Genomic DNA, 20,294 nt, shown 5'->3' with positions numbered 1-20,294 from the left:
AAAAGAATAGAAACCATATTATCTAGAAATAATCATTGATAATTTGGTTATCTCTGGTGGCAATATTATGGGTAATTTTTTCAATAACAAGCTTGTGTCTTCCTTTTAGTTTAACTGATCTCTAAAGGTTTAAGTTAGTAGATTCAGAACAGATTTTGAGCCTGAATTCATGACATCAAAAATACTATTGGCTGGGCACAGTGGCTCATGCCTGTAATCCCAGCACTTTGGGAGGCCGAGGCAGGTGGATCACCTTAAGTCGGGAGTTAGAGACCAGCCTGACCAACATGGAGAAACCCTGTCTCTACTAGAAATACAAAATTAGCCAGGTGTGGTGGTGCATGACTGTAATCCCAGCTACTTGGGAGGCTGAGGCAGGAGAATCGCTTGAACCCGGGAGGCGGAAGTTGCAGTGAGCTGAGATTGCGCCATTGCACTCCAGCCTAGGCAACAAGAGCAAAACTCCGTCTCAAAACAAACAAACAAACAAACAAAACTGCCAATCTAACTATATATGCTCACTATTTTAAGTTTTTGCAGCCATCACTAGAGCATGGTTGTTTCCTTTTTCTAAAGACTGAACAGGGTTCTCCTCCACTTACCATGAGATCAGAGTTTATTCCTCTCTGTGAATGTTGTCAATCATTCGTTTGAATGGACGAATTAATAATTTTCTATTAGAACTACCAGAATCACCTGCAGGATTTGTTATAAGGTATCAGAATCACCTGAGAAGTTTGTTAAAACACAGATTACTGGGACTCACCCCCTTAGTTTCTAATCCAGTAAATATTGGGTGGGGCCTAAGAATCTGCATTTCTAACAAGTTTCCAGAGATGCTGATACTGCTGGTACAGAAGCCACACTGAAAACCACTCCATGGCTAGATGTGGTGGCTCATGCTTGCAAACCCAGCACTTTGGGAGCCGAGGCAGGAGGATCACTTGAGCCCAGGAGTTCAAGACCAGCCTGGGTAATCAAGTGAGATCCCATCTCTATTTACAGTTTTTAAATTAAAAAAAAAAAATAACAGCAAAAAAAAAAAAAAAAAAAGAAAACCACTGCATTACATATTTATTAAATTAAGCCAAACACTAAGAATATGAAGATCCTTACACCAAAATTGTTGTCCTCTAAGAGCTCATAAATTGGAAGGGGATAACAAATAGGAAACAGTTTCAAGATACTGTCATTACAACTACACCAGAGATATGCAACAAATCAGGAAGTCAGCCCAGAGGGAAGAGCCTGGTTTTACTTGGAAGTCAGAAGTCTTTGCAGAAAAGGTAACACTTTAGCCAAATCTTGCACAGTTAATGAACCATGGAGAGTTTGTCATTCCAGGAAGTAAGAACACATGAGAAAAGCAGGTACAGAGACCCAGAAGCAAAGAAGCGTCCTTCTAGGAAGGACAAATAATTTGAATGCATGAAATTAGGATGTGAAGGGGAAAGGAAGCAAAAGGTGAAAACAAACAGAGGAGGCCAGATCATGAAGGGCATCTTATGCCAGGCTGAGAAGGTCAGACTATTCTGAAGATGAGGAACCACTGGCACAGTTTAGGTACTTTAGAAAGAGTGCTATGGAAAAGTGTAGAAGAATGACTGACAAGAATAAGTTTAGGAGTAAAGAGAGTAGACAATAGGCTATTAATGGAGTCCTAGCAAAAAATGAGGTAGTTCTGAACCAAGGTATGGAGGCAGGGACAACTATACTCAAAGGCTGTTTTGGTTGGGAGTTGGCAGAGAGAAGAGGCAGACAGAGAAATCAGAGAAGACTGCCTGGCTATAACTTCAGAAACACCATCCTCTTTACCAGCTGCCTCTGAAGTGTTTGGTCCTAAGTCTTTTTGCAGACTGCTCTTCTATCCCTACCCAACATGTGTTACCTAGGGTTCCTTCCTCAGTCCTCTGCTCTTCTCACTGTATATGTAATTCCCAGAGACTGCAAATCCACGACTTCAAATCCACCTAAAATCTGGTGACCCACAGACTTCCTTCAAGGCTCAGCTTCTCCCAAACTACTTACTAGTCATTACTACTGGATGTCCCATGAATACCTCACATTTCAATATGCACAAAGCATTATCATCATCTTGCCACTTCCCCCAAAACATTGACTTACATAATTAATATAAGATTTCAACCTCAAAGCCTTTATATCCACTATTCCCTCTACCTACAACAAAGTTCCTTCACATATCTGCATGTTGCCTCACCTCCTTTTTGCCTTCCCTCAAACATTACCCCCTCAGGTAGGCCTCCCTGACCACCTCATTCATTCATTCCTTCTTACAAACAAGTATTTACTATTCATTCATTCATTCATTCATTCACTTTAAAGACAGGTCTCACTCTGTTATCTTTCTTCATTCATTCATTCATTTTTAAAACAGGGTCTTACTATGTTGCCCAGGCTGGTCTCAAACTCCTGGCCTCAAGCATTCCTTCCGCTTAGCCTCCCAAGCACTGGGATTACAAGGATGAGTCACTGAGACCCCCACCTTTTCTTCCCCCATCTCATTTAGAATTACAACCTCCCAACATTCTTTTTTTTTTTTTTTCCACTGAACATACTAAGATACTATGTATTTTACTCAGTCTCCCCCAACCTCAAAAGCAAGCTCCAGAAAAACAGGCATTTCTATTTTGTTCACTGCTGGCATCCCTAGTACTTAAAAAGCACATGTGACAAATGTGCCTATTATCTCTGCTCCTTTCACAGCAAAATGTATACTTTTGTTGTTGTTGTTGTTGAGATGGAGTCTCCCTCTTTCGCCAGGCTGGAGTGCAGGGATGCGATCTTGGCTCACTGCAACCTCCACCTCCCAGGTTCAAGTAATTCTCCTGCCTCAGCCTCCCAAATAGCTGGGACTACAGGCACACGCCACCACACCCAGCTAATTTTTTAATTTTTAGTAGAGACGGGGTTTCACCATGTTGGCCAGGATCTCCTGACCTCGTGATCTGCCCGCCTCGGCCTCCCAAAGTGTTGGGATTACAGGCGTGAGCCACCGCAACCAGCCTAAAATGTATACTTCTAAGCCTCCTACAGAGCAGCCACTGACACATCTTGTCTCAAACAACAAAAAGTGCTATCGGCTGCGCATGGACCTCAGCGTTTTGGGAGGCCAAGGCAAGAGGATCACTTGAACCCAGGAGTTGAAGGCCAGTCTGGTCAAGATAGGGAGATCCTCTATCTACAAAAAAAATAGAAAAATTGGCCAGGTGTGGTGGTGCACACCTGTGGTCCCAGCTACTCAGGAAGCTGAGGTGGGAGGACAGCTCAGGCATGGGAGAATCAAGGCTGCAGTAAGTTGTGATCATGCCACTGCATTCCAGCCCGGAAAGCAGAGTGAGACACTATCCCAAAAACAAAAACCAAAAACCCAAACCAAACCATAGAAAAGTGCTATCAATTCAGTTGCAGCCAAAAATTGATCTAAGTTTCACAAATCGCTAAATGCAGGATACAAATTTTGTCCCCTTACCTACTTTGAGAGTATTTTCAAACTATATTGTATATTAATGAGTTTGAAATGCAAAGGCCTAAAAAACTAGGACAGAAAAAGGATGAAGTCAACATGTTTCCATACAATAAAAATTAAAGACTAGAATTATGTCCCTTCGCCCATACCTTAGTCAAATGGAGCCACTAGTGGTTCCCACTTCCCTCTCTACAGAAGCAGCAAGCAGCATACAGCAATGAACACTTACAGAGTGCCTGCCTGCAAGAGTATCCTGCCAACTGTAACTAACACAACAACTCTCAGGGGCGCGATTATCTCCCATTTGGCAGGTAGGATACTGAGGCTCAGTTAAGTACCTTATCCAAGTTCACACAGGTAGGAAATGACAGAGCCAGGTCTGAATTCATAGGAATTTAATGCCAAGGCACACTCTTCCTAATACTCAACAGTGCTGGTGTCATTAAAGCAAGACTGTTTGGGAGCTGTGGTGGCTCAGGGCTGTTGTCCTGGTGCATGAGGAGGCGAGGCTAGGCACCTGAGGCCAGCCTGGGCAACATAGAAACCTCTATGTAACAACAACAACAAAAAGACTGTTTATTATTTTTTGTATTATGGCTCTCTGAAGAAAAAAGTTATCTCCACTTCCAAGAATCACTACTATTTTCAGAAGGAAAGAAAAATGAATTAATGCATTCTTCTCTGTGGACTTCGTCTGAGTGACAGGTGGGTATGTTCCTAGTCTTCTGAATCTAACTTGAAGTACCAGAAGTTTGTTTTACTATGCTGATAATTTTTTCTCTGCTAGAATTTTAAATGATGACAGCTATTCCTCTTAACATTCAGTACTTTGTAGATGTGTTTTAAGTAAACTTTACAACATGAAATTTGAAAAAGGAAAGAGCATATGGTCAAATAAATGTAGTATGTTAAACATGGTAGTTTCAGATTATTTCCCCACCCTGTGATTTCAAAATTTCTCACTTCTTGTAACAAGTTAGAAATGGTCACATTGAGAATAAATAACATTTCATAAACACAGCATTTTGGGGCTACAAGGAACTGTAATAAATCCCCTCTTCTTACAAATGGGGAAACTGAGGCCAAGGCTACAGTCACAAAGATTGGTGGTAGCATAGAATAATCCATGCCTCCCAAGAGAATCCAAGTCAACCTCTGCAAGGATACAACTCCCTTTAGCTCTTAGGGTAAACAGAATAAGGAAAAAACAAAAACTTATTCCCAAGAATATTCTGACCACCTCAACACACTGCTTTGGCAGGAAGAAGATTCTTAAAATGTTTCAGGAAGCATTTTATTTATTGAAACAAAATCTTTCTGGGAGCGAAATTTCTATCAACCACTCTTCCTCCTCTCTCATTTATCAACTTTAATAACATCTGGTAATTGAAATTTTTGAATTTTTTTTTTTTTTTTTTGAGACAGACTCTCACTTTGTCACCCAGGATGGAGTGCAATGGCGCAATCTTGGCTCACTGCAACCTCCGCATCCTAATTCTCCTGCCTCAGACTCTCGAGAGCTGGGACTACAGGCGCATGCCACCATGCCCAGCTAGTTTTTGTGGTTTTAGTAGAGATGGGGTTTCACCATGTTGCCCAGGCTAGTCTCAAACTCCTGGCCTCAAGTCATCTGCCCGCCTCAGCCTCCCAAAGTGCTGGAATTATGGCATGAGCCACCTCATCAGACCCTGGTAATTGAAAATTGAACATTCATATTTTATAAACATTTTGAGCCCATTTCTTCTTTTCATACATCTTAAGCTTCAATTCAAAATCCTCTTAAGACCCCTCAGGGGATTATGCAGCTTTCACTTTCTTTACACGTAAATGCAGTCTGACATGATGTGTCTTGATGGCAAATGCAACATCTGAAAACAGATCTGTTTCATAAAAGGTCTGAAAAGCTAATGAAAACAAAGATTCTGTAAACAAAATCCCACTTTTTATCTCCTATTTTCCAGGAATCTGATCTGAGATATCTGCAAAGATGCAGTCTTGTTCTAGGGTTATACACATCTTCCAATCATATTATTTGTTAAACTGTTTTTCTCTTTTTATGTCTTTAGGCACAAAACTTAACATGTGGCCTCCTCCCAGTTCTCTTCTCCTCACTCTATTAACACACCACTTAAAGGCGAGCATTCACTAAGTATATACCATCCCCCAATCCATTCCCATCCTGCAGCTGAGTGATCTTCCTGAACCGATCTCATTATGCCACTCTCTCTCTTAAGATCCTTCATCAGGGCATTCTAGTTAATGATAACACTTGCTGAAGTATTTAGAGGAAAGTGTACTGATATCTGCAACTTACTCTGAAATGCATTTTTAAAAAATGGGTAATAGAGCAGGACACATGTGATAAAGCAAATGTAATTAAATGTTAATGGTAGAATCTAGGTTGAGATATGAGTATTAACTGTAAAATCCCTTCAACTTTTCTGTATGTTTGGAATTTTCATAAGATGTAAGAAAAAAACCCGTCAGGGTCTTCCTGCTGTTCTTACAGGTAAAGGGCAAAATTAAAGCTCCCTTACCTTTCCTGCCCATCTCTCACCGTGTCCACCACCAACATGCTAGGCTCTAGACACACAATTTCTTTCAGGAACTTCTGGTCAGACGCCTCGTTCTCTCCCAACTCTACACCTTCACATATGCCATCACTTCTCTCTGGAATACTCTTCCCTTCCCCTCTCCTGGGAGAACGCTATCTTCTTCTGGTCTCTAGGAAGCTTTCTTTGACTCCCCATGTTTGGTTAAGTGCCCTCTTTGTGCTCTCAATAGCACACTGCAGACTGAATAACACACTGTACTGCAGAAGGTCATCTTGTACGTGTGTTTCTTCCAGCAGTCTATAAGTGTGTCAGGTCTGTCCCCAACATTCAACGAATACTCTTCAGGCAGGTTCTCCTAACAGTCAGCTAGACATAAAGTCTTTGCTTTTAAGGAGATTGCTTGCTTACCAAATAGAGAAACCACGTCTTATGTATAGATCTTTCACCAACCTTCATATTCTTTTTGTTGCTTTGTGGGTTTCCTTCTTGTTTCTCTGTTTTGTTTTGAGACAGGGTCTCATTCTGTCACCCAAGCTGGGGTACAGTGTGCAATTATGGCTCACTGAAGCCTCAACCTCCTGGGCTCAAGCAATCCCCCCACCTCAGCTTGAGTAATTGGGACTACAGGGGTGCGCCACCATGTCTGGCTAATTTTTTAATTTTTTGTAGAGATGGGGTCTCCCTATGTTAACCAGGCTGGTCTTGAACTCAAGCAATCCTCCCACTTCAGTCTCCTAAAATGTTATGATTACAGTCATGAGCCAGGACATCTGGCCCAAACTTTCCTATTTCTTGATTCCAACCACAATCTCTATTTTCATAATATACTTCATCTGTAACTGCTTGTTCTGGCCATTTACCACAATCTATTAAAATCATTCATTACTCATATATATAAAACTCGAATGGCCACCTCTCATCAATAACAGATTAATAGTATAAGCTCATAATACATTCCTCCTTCACTAAACTTAGGAAAACTTTTTCTAGCCATTGGACCAAGGGTTGGTCCTTAGCTGCCTTGCCACAACCAAGCTGGACAATGTTTGAAGATACTAAAAACTCCATCATGAACCCTCTTTTCTTTATTCACCTATACAATTAGAAGGATAAAAAATGTTAAAGTTCAGGATGCCTGTCCTTTGACACTGATACGTTTAAAAATCATGCTTGGCTGGGCACGGTGGCTTAGGCCTGTAATCCCAACACTCTGGGAGGCCGAGGCAGGTGGATCACCTGAGGTCAAGAGTTTGAGACCAGCCTGGCCAACATGGCGAAACCCTATCTCTACTAAAAATACAAAAAAAAAAATTAGCCAGGCATGGTGGCAGGCACTTTGTAATCCCACCTACTCAGGAGGCTGAGGCAGGAGAAACACTTGAATCCAGGAGGCGGAGGTTGCAGTGAGTCGAGATCGTGCCACTGCACTCCAGCCTGGACAACGACAGCAAGACTCCGTCTCAAAAAAAGTAAATAAATAAAAATAAAATAAATAAATAATAAATAGAAATAAATATAAAAATAATGCTTAATGGCAAACAATTTAAAAAATTAAGTCACTAAATTATAAGTTATTGTTTGGAAAACACAACACACCTAATAGTTCCAGTAAAATAAAACAAAAAAATTTACTTTATTCTACACAATTAATATACCTTTAAAGTGACAAGTAAGTACAGAAAAGGGGTTTCAAACAATGCTTGAAATAATCCAGCTACCTATCTTCAGTTCCTTGGCCTTCAGCTGGCAGTGAAACAGACACATCAGCTTTAAGACTGGCAGCCAAATAGTTAACGATCTGTAAACATGTAATTACACAAGTAGAGAGTTCCTGTTCAAACAGACTGGATGAAAGCCCTTCCATAAAGAACCCTTTAGGTGATGAGGCTAAAATTATTTTCTGAATATTTTATCTAAATTTGCATGTTTATATACTAGATGTTCTTAAAGAGGGCATATTAAAAAAAACTAATCATTTCATTACAGCCTGAGCAACATGGCAAAACCCCATCTCTACAAAAAAATATAAAAATTAGGCGGGCATGGTGGCACACGTCTGTAGCCCCAGCTACTCAGGAGGCTAAGGTGGGAGGATCACCTGAGCCCAGGAGGCTGAGGCTGTAGTGAACTGTGATTGCACCACTGCTCTCCAGCCTGGGCAACAGAGCAAGACCCTGTCTCAAACAACAACAACAAAAATTTCATAAAAGCAATACTATTAATTTTCATGTCTACATGCAGGTGCTAGAAAACTTTGTCTGTAAAGGACTAGACCCCAAATATTTTAAGCTTCTCAGGCCACATAGGTCTCTGTCACACATTTTTGTTTTATTCCCCCAACTCTTTAAAAATGTAAAAAAAAAGAAAAGAAAAAGAAAATCTCAAATTCCACACATGGTCACCAAAACACTACAGAGTGATACTGCTTTATCTCCCTGATAGATCTCTAACTCAACAATAGAATGTAATCTCCATCAACTTTATAATAACAATTAACAGGAGGCCGGGCGTGGTGGCTCATGCCTGTAATCCCAGCACTTTGGGAGGCCAAGGCGGGCCGATCACCTGAGGTTGGGAGTTCGAGACCAGCCTGACCAACATGGAGAAATCCCATCTCTACTAAAAATACAAAATTAGCCGGGTGTGGTGGCGCATGCCTGTAGTCCCAGCTACTCAGGAAGGCTGAGGCAGGAGAATCGCTTGAACCCAGGAGGCAGAGGCTGCGGTGAGCCAAGATCACACCACTGCACTCTAGCCTGGGCAACAAGAGCAAAACTCCATCTCAAAAAAAAATAATAATAACAATTAACAGATTAGAACTATGAAGACTTAGAAATGTGATTTCTAACTGCAACACTGTCATTATTGATTGTGTAAACCGGTCAAATAATTCCATTTGTTCCCCAACTTCTAAATGGAGAAGAGTAAGATCAGGCCATCTCTATAGTGATGGGTTTAAAATGCTTTACTATTATCATCCATTACTACCACTTTTTTTTTTTTTTTAAAGACAGGGTCTTGCTATGTTGCCCAGGCTAGTCTTGAACTTTGGCGCTCCAGCAATCCTCCCATTTAAATTTCCCGAGTAACTTGCACTACAGATGTGTGCCACTGTGCCCAGCTTCATCCATTACTTCTTGATCAGTAATACATTAGAAATAAAACTCATATATATATAGGTTTTGTGTGTGTGTGTGAGATAGGGCAACTCTGTTGCCCAGGCTGGAGTGCAGTGGCAAGATCTCAGCTCACTGCAGCCTCGATCTCCTAGGCTCAGGTGATCCTCCCACCTCAGCCTCCTGAGTAGCTGAGACTACAGGTGCATCCACCATACCTGGTTGATTTTTGTATTTTTTGTAGAGCAAGATTTCACCATGCTGCCCAGGATGGTCTCAAAGTCCTGAGTTCAAGCGATCTGCCCACCCTGGCCTCCCAAAATGCTGAGATTATAGGTGTGTGCCACCATGCCCGGCCCAACTCCTTTGTAACTTACATCAGCAGTTTAAAAAATATAACAATAAAAACAGGAATTGTGAAAAATGAGTAGTCAAAGCAAAAAATTAAGAACACATAATACTTTAATGATAATAGCTATCTTGAACACTTCCCAAGTATGCATGCCACTGTTTGACACGGTCCCCAGCATCATGAACATCAGGAGACAGGGAATTCTAATGTGCTATATCCCTTCCTTATCCAATTGAGATATCAATATTGTAAAGCTGACATTTTTGATTTAGCCTTATATGACATAAATTATCCTATTTTATCTGAAAGCTCTGGTGACAAGAGCCATGAGGGGTCTTCACTGAACTACCTGTGGTGTACATCTTCCGAATGGCCTTCCACAGGTTATCTGGAGGACCCAGGTAGGGTGAGGGACTTTTGGTGTGCTCCCCATCTCCTAGAGGGCATCGTCCTCCCTCACATTGGTAGGTAAGAGTAGGGAGAGACTATTAACCAAATGCAGGACACAAAGTGACTCTAAGTAAACATTTATGCATGCCTATTCATGACTACATCCCTCCAACATGTCAAGGGGTGCCTGTAGAGCAAAAAGACAAACCCAATTTTGAATTCCAGCTGAAGGCCAGGCGTGGTGGCTCACAGCTGTAATCCCAACACTTATGGAGGCCGAGGCAGGTCTATCAACTGAGGTCAGGAGTTCAAGACCAGCCTGGCCAACAATGTGAAACCCCATCTCTACTAAAAATACAAAAATTAGCCAAGTGTGGTGGCATGCCTGTAGTCCCTGCTGCTCCAGAGGCTAAGGCAGGAGAATCACTTGAACTAGGGAGATGGAGGTTGCAGTGAGCCGAGATCGTGCCACTGCACTCCAGCCTGGGCAACAGAGTAAGACTCCGTCTCAAAAAATAAATAAATAAAATGAATTCCAGCTCAGTTGTGTAACCTGGGGCTTAAAACCCTTTCCTGTAAAACAGTAAACATGTTACATAACGCGGCACCTAGCAGAACACCCAACACAAGTAACAGACACAATACATGATAGTTCCCATCCCTGCAGCTGGCCAAAGCCCTACCTTTGGATTGATCATTCAGCAATTCACATTACATTAAAAAAAAACAGAACTTATCCTTAATCATTTTCCTTACTCCCACAGGCTGTCTAGATATGAATTAAAAATAACATTTAGTTGGCCGGGCACAGTGGCTCACACCTGTAATCCCAGCACTTTGGGAGGATGAGGCGGGCAGATCACCTAAGGTCGGGAGTTCAAGACCAGCCTGACCAACATGGAGAAACCCCCGTCTACTAAAAATACAAAGTTAGCCAGGTATGGTGGCTCATGCCTGTAATCCCAGCTACTCGGGAGGCTGAGGCAGGAGAATCGCTTGAACCGGGGAGGTGGAGATTGCAATGAGCCAAGACTGCACCACTGCACTTCAGCCTGGACAAGAGCAAAACTCCGTCTCAAAAAAAAAAAAAAAAAAAAAAAACACCAAAGAAAACATTTCGTTTAATCCAATAACTATCTACCAAGATCAGTAAATGCTAAGCACAGTAGTTGATTATAATGGCTATTAATAGTTCCCATGCCCTAGGAGGTCAAAGTCACACTAAAGCAATGGTTCTTAATCAAATATGGTATGTATTCTACAATTAAATCATCTTTACATTAAGATGCAAATTTTTAACCTATTAGACAGCCAAAGATTAAAATGAATAATATTTAGTATTGGCAATGGTGCAAAACAAACAAGTATTCTCACATACTGATGGTAAAAATGTGGCCGGGCATGATGGCTCACACCTGTAACCCCAGCACTTTGGGAGGCTGAGGTAGGCGGATCACGAGGTCAGGAGATCGAGACCATCCTGGCTAACATGGCGAAACCCTGTCTCTACTAAAAAATACAAAAAATTAGCCAGGTGTGGTGGCACACGCCGGTAGTCCCAGCTACTTGGGAGGCTGAGGAAGGAGAATTGCTTGAACCCGGGAGGCGGAGGTTGTAGTGAGCCAAGATGGCACCACTGCACTCCAGCCTGTGTAACAGAGCGAGACCTCATCTCAAAAAAAAAAAAAAAAAGTAAAATAGTAAAATAGTACAACTTTCCTAGAAGACTGACAATACTTACGTAGAAAGATTTAAAAGACCTAACAATTGCACTTCTGGGAACTTATCCCAAAGAAAATACTGGGCAAGTGGAAAGTGAAGTATAATAATAATAATCTGTCTACCAATCCATTATAATTATGGTATAGCTATATATACTATTCAGTCAATAAACAAGATAAAGCCGTATCTATTAACATGAAAAAAAAAAACCCGTGTTACACAAAGTGAACCATGGTACACGACATTAAAAAAAAATCTGATTGCAAACAATATAAATCATGAGTTTATTTTTAAGAAAAAAATATTCACATAGAGAAAATGAACACGACCTGGTGTGTTAATAGATGCTCGTACCTATAACCCTAGCACTTTGAGGCCAAGACCAGAGGATCATTTGAGCACAGGAGTTTGAGACCAGGCTGGGCAACATAGTGAGACTCCCATCTCTCCAAAAAATAATTAGCCAGATATGGTGTCCTGTAGTCCCAGTTACTCAGGAGGCTGAGGCAGGAAAATCACTTGAGCCCAGCAATTGGAGGATGAGGTAAGCTATGATTACACTATCACACTCCAGCCTGAGGAACAGAGCAAGACTTTCTCTCTAAAAAATAAAAAATAAATAAATAAGAAAAAATGAACACTTACCTCTAGGCGGTAGGATCATGCATTATTTTCATGTTCTTTCTTTCCTTCTTTTGGGACACGGTCCCCCTCTGTCACCCAGTCTGGAGTGCAGTGGTGTGATCACAGCTCACTACAACCTTGGACTCCCAGGCTCAAATGAACCTTCTGCCTCAGCCTCCCAAGTAGCTGGGACAAAAGACATGTGCCACCACACCAGCTATTTAAAAAAATTTTTTGTAGAGGCAGAGTCTTGCTGTATTACCCAGGCTGGTCTCAAGCCATGCCCCCACCTGGGCCTCCCAAAGTGCTGAGATTGCAGGCGGGAGCCACTGAGCATGGCTATTTTCACTTTATCTTCTTATGTTTTTTTTTTCTTTCTCTGGCAAGAAACATGCATTACTTTCATAATTTAAAATAGTGATTTCCAATTTTGAGGGGAAAGTGTTTTAGACATAATTTCTTTTGGTACTTTTAATCCCATGATGTACGAAATAATCTCAGTTTACAGGTCAGGAGGTTCTAATTTGTCCACAACTCCACCGCTTCAAAGGATAGGGAGGCTGACTCTAAGATCTTGTGGCTTTTGTCAGGACTCCTTCCGCCATACCTAAACTGCCTCGGCCCTTTTCTCTGGGTTTTAGGCCCTTTTCACCGGTTGTTCTCCTCCCCACCCTTCTTAGCAAAATTGTACTCAGATACTACCTTTTCCACAAAATATTTCGTGACCTATTTAGCAATTATTTCATACCGACATACTTGATCTTTACTACTTTGAGTCTCTTCCCCACAGGAGTTTATAAGCTCCTGGAGGGCAGGAGCTGAGTCTTAGTCATCCTGTTTACCCCAGATGATTCAGCAAAGCATTTTATACATGACATGTCTCTAATAAATGTTTGGTTAAAAAAAAGAATAAAATGGTAATCTGTGGGGTCTTTCTAATAGCCACTGTCCTGATTTTACAAATAAAGCAAATAAGGCCCAAAAAGGTTAGTCCATGGTCACTTACTTTTTTTTTTTTTTTTGAGATGGATTCTTGCTTGGTCACCCAGGCTGGAGTGCAGTGGCGTGATCTCGGCTCACTGCAACCTCCATCTCCTGAGTTCAAGCAATTCTCCCTGCCTCCACCTCTCGAGTGGCTGGGATTACAGGCGCCCACCACCACACCTGGCTAATTTTTCTATTTTTAGTAGAAATGGGGTTTCATCATGTTGGCCAGGCTGGTCTCAAACTCATGACTTGAAGTAATCTGCCTGTCTTGGCCTCCCAAAGTGCTGGAATTACAGGCCTGAGCCACCAAGCCTGGCCACTTAGACTTGTTAGTGACAGAGTCCCATGCTGAATTTTGGACTTTTCTTTTCCTATTTCAAGACTCCTTCCCGTTTTATATTTTCTAAGTGCTTTTACTGGCATTCTCTCTCACATGGATTTCACACCAGCTGAATTACTGTTCTACCAGCCTGTATCTGTGATTTGCCAGTTCTGTTTTCTGCTTTTGACAGTAGCACTTGGGGAAATATTACATGAAGTCCTCTTAACAATTCTTAAATCTGTGCTCAAACTATACCTAACTGGAATAACAATGATACTTTAAGTAAAGACTGTTCATCATTTGTTCAACAGATATTCACTAGGCACCTATTATGTGCCACATACCATATCCCATTAACCAGAAATCTCTATTAACTGGCATTTATGCTTACTGATAAAACTGACGCCAATAATCACCTAATACAGCCATGCACTGTGGGTCAGACCTACAACCCCAGTGATTCAGGAGACTGAGGTGGAAGGATCACTTTAGCCCAGGAGTTGGGGACCAGCCTGGGCAACATAGTAAATCCCTGTCTCTAGAAAAATCTAACAATTTTTAAAATTAGCCATCGTGGTGGGAATACATCCTATATTCCCAGTTACTTGAGAGGCTGAGGCAGGAAGATCTCTTGAGCCCAGGAGTTTGAGACTGCAATAAGTTATGATCGTGCCAGTGTACTACAGCCTAGGTGACAGGGCAAGACCCCGTCTCTAAATAAATAAATAAACAAACAAACAAACACACACAAAGGTTCACAAACTTCAGGCCACAGGCCAAAACTGGCCTGCTGCCTGTTTTGGTAAATAAAGTTTTACTGAAACAAGGCTGTACCCATTCATTTACATATTATCCATGGCTGTTTTGGAACTACAAGAGCAGAACTGAGTTGTTGCAACAGAGACCATATGACTTACAAAGCCTAAACTATTTACAATCTGGCCCTTGACAGAAGAGTTTGCTGACCCTATTATAAGATGCCAATATGCCATCTTACTCTCAAAACACTTTATATTTGGTGTATTTTTAGTAGTAGTAACATATAATAAACATGTAATAAATAATTTCATGCTAATTCTTTGAAAAAATTCAATATCATATATGGTAACAGTCTATTCCTTGCATCATATTCCCATAACCAATCATGCCAGAAAACAGCATAACTCATGGAACCTTGATGATCTTTAATCCCAGCTCTCACCAAATCAATAGTTTTAGACTGAACACTCTCATTATTTTTATAATCAGTCCTCATATAGAAAACCATACACTCCCTTGCCAGTTACAAGTTACTTCTCTGAACAGATCTCTGAATTCCACTGTGTATATCTTAAGGTTTCCTACAATAGCTCAAGCATAATAGTTTTATTCCCGAAGTGGGGGAAAAAAAGACTTTCACATATACTTATTGATGATGTTCAGCATTTTGTGGGACTCTTTTGGCTGCATATTATCGTGGACTAATACCTTCAGGGAACAATATAGCGACTTTACATTTCTTTCCTGGGTGGAATTAAATGGCCTACATCTACATTAATTAATTAAAACCCAATTTCAATATGCCTTAAAACATTTCTTTAAAAATATTCAATAACTCACATGATTAAAATAAGAAAATTTACAAAATGTCAGATCAAATAAGGCTTTGGAGATCATTAAATTCAAATAGCCTAATTTACAGACGAGAAAGATGAGGCTTATATGACTTGACAAAGGACCAGCTAGTTTTCATTAATTCACACTGACAGCAAATCAGAAAGTTACACTGAAGTCCTATCTAAACACCAGGCACTGTGCTCAGGACCAGGATTACAGATGTACCTTTGTTGACAATGAATTCAATTAATCTAAATAAGTGGTACTGTTTGCACTAAAAGATACACACTCAGAAGAATCAGATAAAATTCCTTAATAACTGCTAAGCATCCTCTTACAAGGAAAGCTCTTTTCCTTTAGGGACATTGTATAGATTAAGTGTACTAGCTCTGGGAGCCGGGCTGCACAATTTTTTTTTTTGGAGACAGAGTTTCACTCATCACTCAGGCTGGAGCACAATGGTGCGATCTTGGCTCACTGCAACCTCTGCCTCCCTGGTTCAAGCAACTCTCCTGCCTCAGCCTCCTGAGTAGCTGGGACTACAGGAGCCCACCACTATGTCTGGCTAATTTTTGTATTTTTAGTAGAGACTGGGTTTCACCATATTGGCCAAGCTGGTCTCGAACTCTTGACCTCAGGTGATCCACCCCCCTTGGCCTCCTAAAGTGCTGGGATTACAGGCAGGAGCCACAAGGCCGGACTCGGGCTGCAAAATTTTGAATACTGATTTTGCCTCCTGGCTATGTAACCCTAGGACAATTTACTTAACATTTCTGTTTCTGGCCAGGTGTGGTAGCTCATCCCTGTAATCCCAATACTTCGGGAGACTGAGGTGAGAGGAGGACTGCTTGAGCCCAGGAGTTCAAGACCAGCCTGGGCAAAATGGTGAGACCTCATCTCTCCAAAAAGTACAAAAATTGGCTAGGAGTGGTGACACACACCTGTAGTCCCAGCTACTTAGGAGGCTAAGGCAGGAGGATGGTTTGAGCCCAGGAGGCAGAGGTTGCAGTGAGCCGAGACTACGCCACCATGCTCCAGCCAGGGTGACAGAGTAAGACCCTGCCTCAAAAACAAAACAAAAATTATGTGTCTGTTTCCTGATCTTTAAGGGGAGAGAGTACGTAAACAATCCTTACATGACTAGTACCTGTAAGTGCTCTATGTTAGGTATTATTATTATTATTTTCCTTAGGGACTTTTCTTATCAAAACACGGGAAAGTAATCAATATGGAGAAACCGCCTTTAAAGGCAGCTATTAAAATACAAATATGCCCAGCGCGGTCGCTCATGACTGCAATCCCAGCACTTTGGGAGGCCAAGGCGGGCAGATCACCTGAGGTCGGGAGTTCGAGACCAGCCTGACCAACATGGAGAAACTGTCTCTACTAAAAATACAAAATTAGCCAGGTGTGGTGGCACATGCCTGTAATCCCAGCTACGCAGGAGGCTGAGGCAGGAGAATCGCTTGAACCTAGGAGGCGGAGGTTGCAGTGAGCCGAAATCTTGCCATTGCACTCCAGCCTGGGCAACAAGAGGGAAACTCCATCTCAAAAACAAACAAACAAACAAAAAAACAAATATAATCAATTGTATTAAAAGTAATTAAATTTAAAAGGTAAAAATGAAAACGCAGTTCTTAAAAGAACAATTTAGAGGTTAGAACCTACTTAAAATATATGCACGAGAAGTCCTACCTTTATTAAAAACAAATCTTAATGAAATCCATTCTCAAAACCTTTCAAGAAAGAAGAGTCAATATCATAGACATTCTGGATTTCATTAGAAGTCAGGCCTAGGCAGATTAAATGATTACTTAAACACAAGTGCCATGGCGACAGCTGCATCCCAGAATCCAATAAATATTTGGATTTTCCTTTAAAATAATTACCAGTACTTTCGTTCAAAGACAGGCTTTGAGTAGAAAGAGTTTTGTACCTGGCACTCTCTCCCTTGCAGGAACTTCTATCAAGTTAGAAATCCATGCCAGAGTCACAGAACAGGGCCCTTATGTTGTGTGACCTTGGAAAATCCACTTAATAGGTCTCTACAATTCACTACCCCATCTATAAATTGGTGCCCTGATCAGGGAGGAGAGAGGTGAAATGAGATTTGTATAAAAATCCTTTGAGAATGGCTCTTACACATACACACATTACTAGTTATGACCCTTAACTCCCATCAGGTAGTAGGAGAGAGCATGTAGCAAGCTGAACTGCAATTTGTGTGTGTTGTGAGGGGAGTACTTAGGTCTGTATCATTGTTCCTATTCTAGGTTGTTTCTGAAATGTAAAGCCTTGTCAGAGGCTCAGATTTGTTTTTTTATTTTATTTATTTATTATTATTATTATTATTTTGAGACAGGGTCTCACTCTGTTGCCCAGGCTGGAGTGCAATGGCGTGATCTCAGCTCACTGCAACCTCTGCCTCCAGGGCTCAACTTGTCCCTCCACCTTAGCCTCCTGAGTAGCTGAGACTACAGGCATACACCATCATACCCAGCTTTTTTTTTTTTTTTTTGAGACAGAGTCTCACTCTGCTCTGTCACCCAGGCTGGAGTGCAGTGGCACGATCTTGGCTCACTGCAACCTCTGCCTCCCGGGCTCAAGCAATTCTCCTGCCTCAGCCTCCCGAGTAACTGGGATTATAGGTGTGTGCCACCATGCCCAGCTAATTTTTGTATTTGTAGTAGAGATGGGGTTTCACCATGTTGGCCAGGCTGGTCTGTAACTCCTGACTTCAGGTGATCCACCCACCTCAGCCTCCTAAAGTCTGGGATTACAGGCAGGAGCTGCCGTGCCAGGCCAATTTTTTTATTTTTTGTAGAGATGGGGTTTCACCATATTACCCAGGCTGGTCTCCAACTCCTGAGCTCAAACGATCCACTCCTCGGCCACCCAAAATGCTGGGATTACAGGCGTGGGCCACTGTGCCTGGCCTTAGATTTGTTTTTTTAAATAAGAGACTCCAGAGACCACTTGCATTCATGAAACATTTATTAGGGCCAAGCATCCTCCTGCCTAGCACCTTCAAACTCATAACAAAGAAAACCACAATCCCTATTTGATATTTCTTCCCTCCACCAGCACAGAGTGAATGCTGCCATATGTGATGGTGAAATGTCTGTAAGAAATCTTCAGGGGTATTTTAGAAAGTTAACTCTATTTTTGTAACCAGTATACAAATCAGTTATTAGCTCCTTCCAAAGCTGAAAAGGACTCGCTGATGAAAATCCCAACAGTACTGTAAGAAAAATATTAAATTTCAAGCTCATATTACCTGATATTAGATAGAACTTTATGAACTATTAAGTTCATAAAAAAGGAAATTTAATCTATTCTTGTATGGTGGAGTGAAGGAGGCTGGGGCCTCTAAGAACACTCAGTCCCATGCACAGACCCAGTGTCAAAGCGGGGTTAAAAAAAAAAATGGCACAACCTCAGTGCAAATTAGGTATACCAAAGAATGAACAAAACTGCCACTTTTGTTTTACCATAAACAGAATCATCTATACAATATCTAATGTGCAGAAATAACTGGAGAAAATGTATAAAATAAGAACAAAACTACTGAATCTTACCTTTACCATGGCAGTGTTTCCAAGTAAGTCTTACTTAATTAAAATAGAATCAATTTCAATGAGGTCATATGAACATAAATCCATTTTAGCTTAGTAATGAGTAGTAATCTGTTTAAGTTAGTAAATTAAAAATACATTCTACAATTTTTTTTGCTTTTGGATCCTAATTTATTTTTACTCTATTAATATCACTTATGTAGGCACTAATTCAATTTTTTAAAAAGTTCTGATCACAAATATTTTCTAATTCAGTTTAAGATAAATCCATGACAAAGTATCACGTGCAAATATTACCACTATACAAACATTAACTCATTTGATTCCCCCTATAACCCTACAGGCGGGTATTATTATTTCTATAACAACCATTTTAAAGACGAAGAAACGGAGGTTTATAGATGTCAAGCAACTTGCTTAAGATCTTAGGGCTTATATGTGATAGGGCAGTGACTCAATCCAGGCTAATCTGCAGTAGGTGCTTTCAATCACATTAAAAACAAAGGTAAAAACTAATTTTTCAACTAGCTCCATGTAGCTTTAAAGAATATCAATAATCATTTATTCTTGCTTGGCAGCAGTCTATTAAAAAAGTAATTTTTTCTATGTAAACATTCATATTTAACCATGCAGCCTATCACGTAGTACTTGACTTCGTTTCCTGTTTTTAGATGGACATAACCAAAACAACGACAACAACAAAAAAAAACACTCTGGTATTAAGCCGATACCAAACACCTAAGTTTTTAAATTGAATCATCGTATAAGCCAAACTTCAGTTATCTCGCATGTAAAGAACTATATAGAGAAATTTCTCCTATAAACGATTCAGGAGCTAAGCCTACAAAAATGCGAACCTGCGAACTATGCTCCTTCAGTCCTCTATCTCCACCTCCAGAGTCACTAAAGAAACAGAATACACAACTTCCAGAGAGCCGAGGAGATAACAGAACAATCAGGAGAACTGACACTGGACCGTTTCTCCTCATTACATCCATTTGCCTGAAGAGACTTAACTAGAAAGTTGTGTTCTACCGCCCTTTACAAACTTCAGAATTATATGTGACAGTTAAGGTAGCTGCAACACGAGCACATTGTACCAGAGAACGCTGAATCAAGAACATTTATCGCCAGGTCTTAGTTCTAGCTTCTGTCAATTATACAAAGAGTCAGCTATTAAATATTAATGGCATGCCATTTGCGCTGGAGCTCTCGCGAAGAGCCTCCTGCTACCAATTTTTGTGATGAAAGAAAACCTGTCATTTTCTAGATAAACCCCAGGCCACCAGAATCCCTCAGATGGGCGATCGAATTCTGTCCTTCCCAGGGGAGGCTGTCAGGGCCACCCCCATATCCCGAGGAGGAGGAGGAACCTGAGGGAGGGCGGGTCCCCGCAGGTCCTGGGTAAAGGGTCTCGTGTTCCCCTTCTCTCCCAGCCGTCCGCGACAGGTGGGGAGGCGAGGCGGGGCGGGGCTGGGCCGGCTGTCCGCACAAAGAGAGCCAGCGAGCTAGCTCGCGGACCAGGTACCCCGGGCCGCTGGGGGCCGGGCGGGGCGGGGCGGGGCGAG

At 41.4% G+C, this 20,294-nt stretch overlaps 1 protein-coding gene and 1 pseudogene across 2 annotated transcripts in view; both read right to left on the bottom strand.

The window, feature by feature from the left end:
* Nucleotides 1-20,294, bottom strand: part of DYNC1LI1 (dynein cytoplasmic 1 light intermediate chain 1) — a 134,136-nt gene that overhangs the window by 26,516 nt on the left and 87,326 nt on the right. The gene's annotated exons all lie outside the window — the stretch shown is intronic.
* On the bottom strand, nt 453-20,294 carry LOC129485489 (UPF0764 protein C16orf89-like; annotated as a pseudogene).

Source organism: Symphalangus syndactylus, chromosome 1 (assembly GCF_028878055.3).
Source record: "Symphalangus syndactylus isolate Jambi chromosome 1, NHGRI_mSymSyn1-v2.1_pri, whole genome shotgun sequence".
Taxonomy (NCBI): Eukaryota; Metazoa; Chordata; class Mammalia; order Primates; family Hylobatidae; genus Symphalangus; species Symphalangus syndactylus.
The sequence above is the reverse complement of the archived record's forward strand: the minus strand, read 5'-3'. Positions and strand labels throughout refer to the sequence as shown.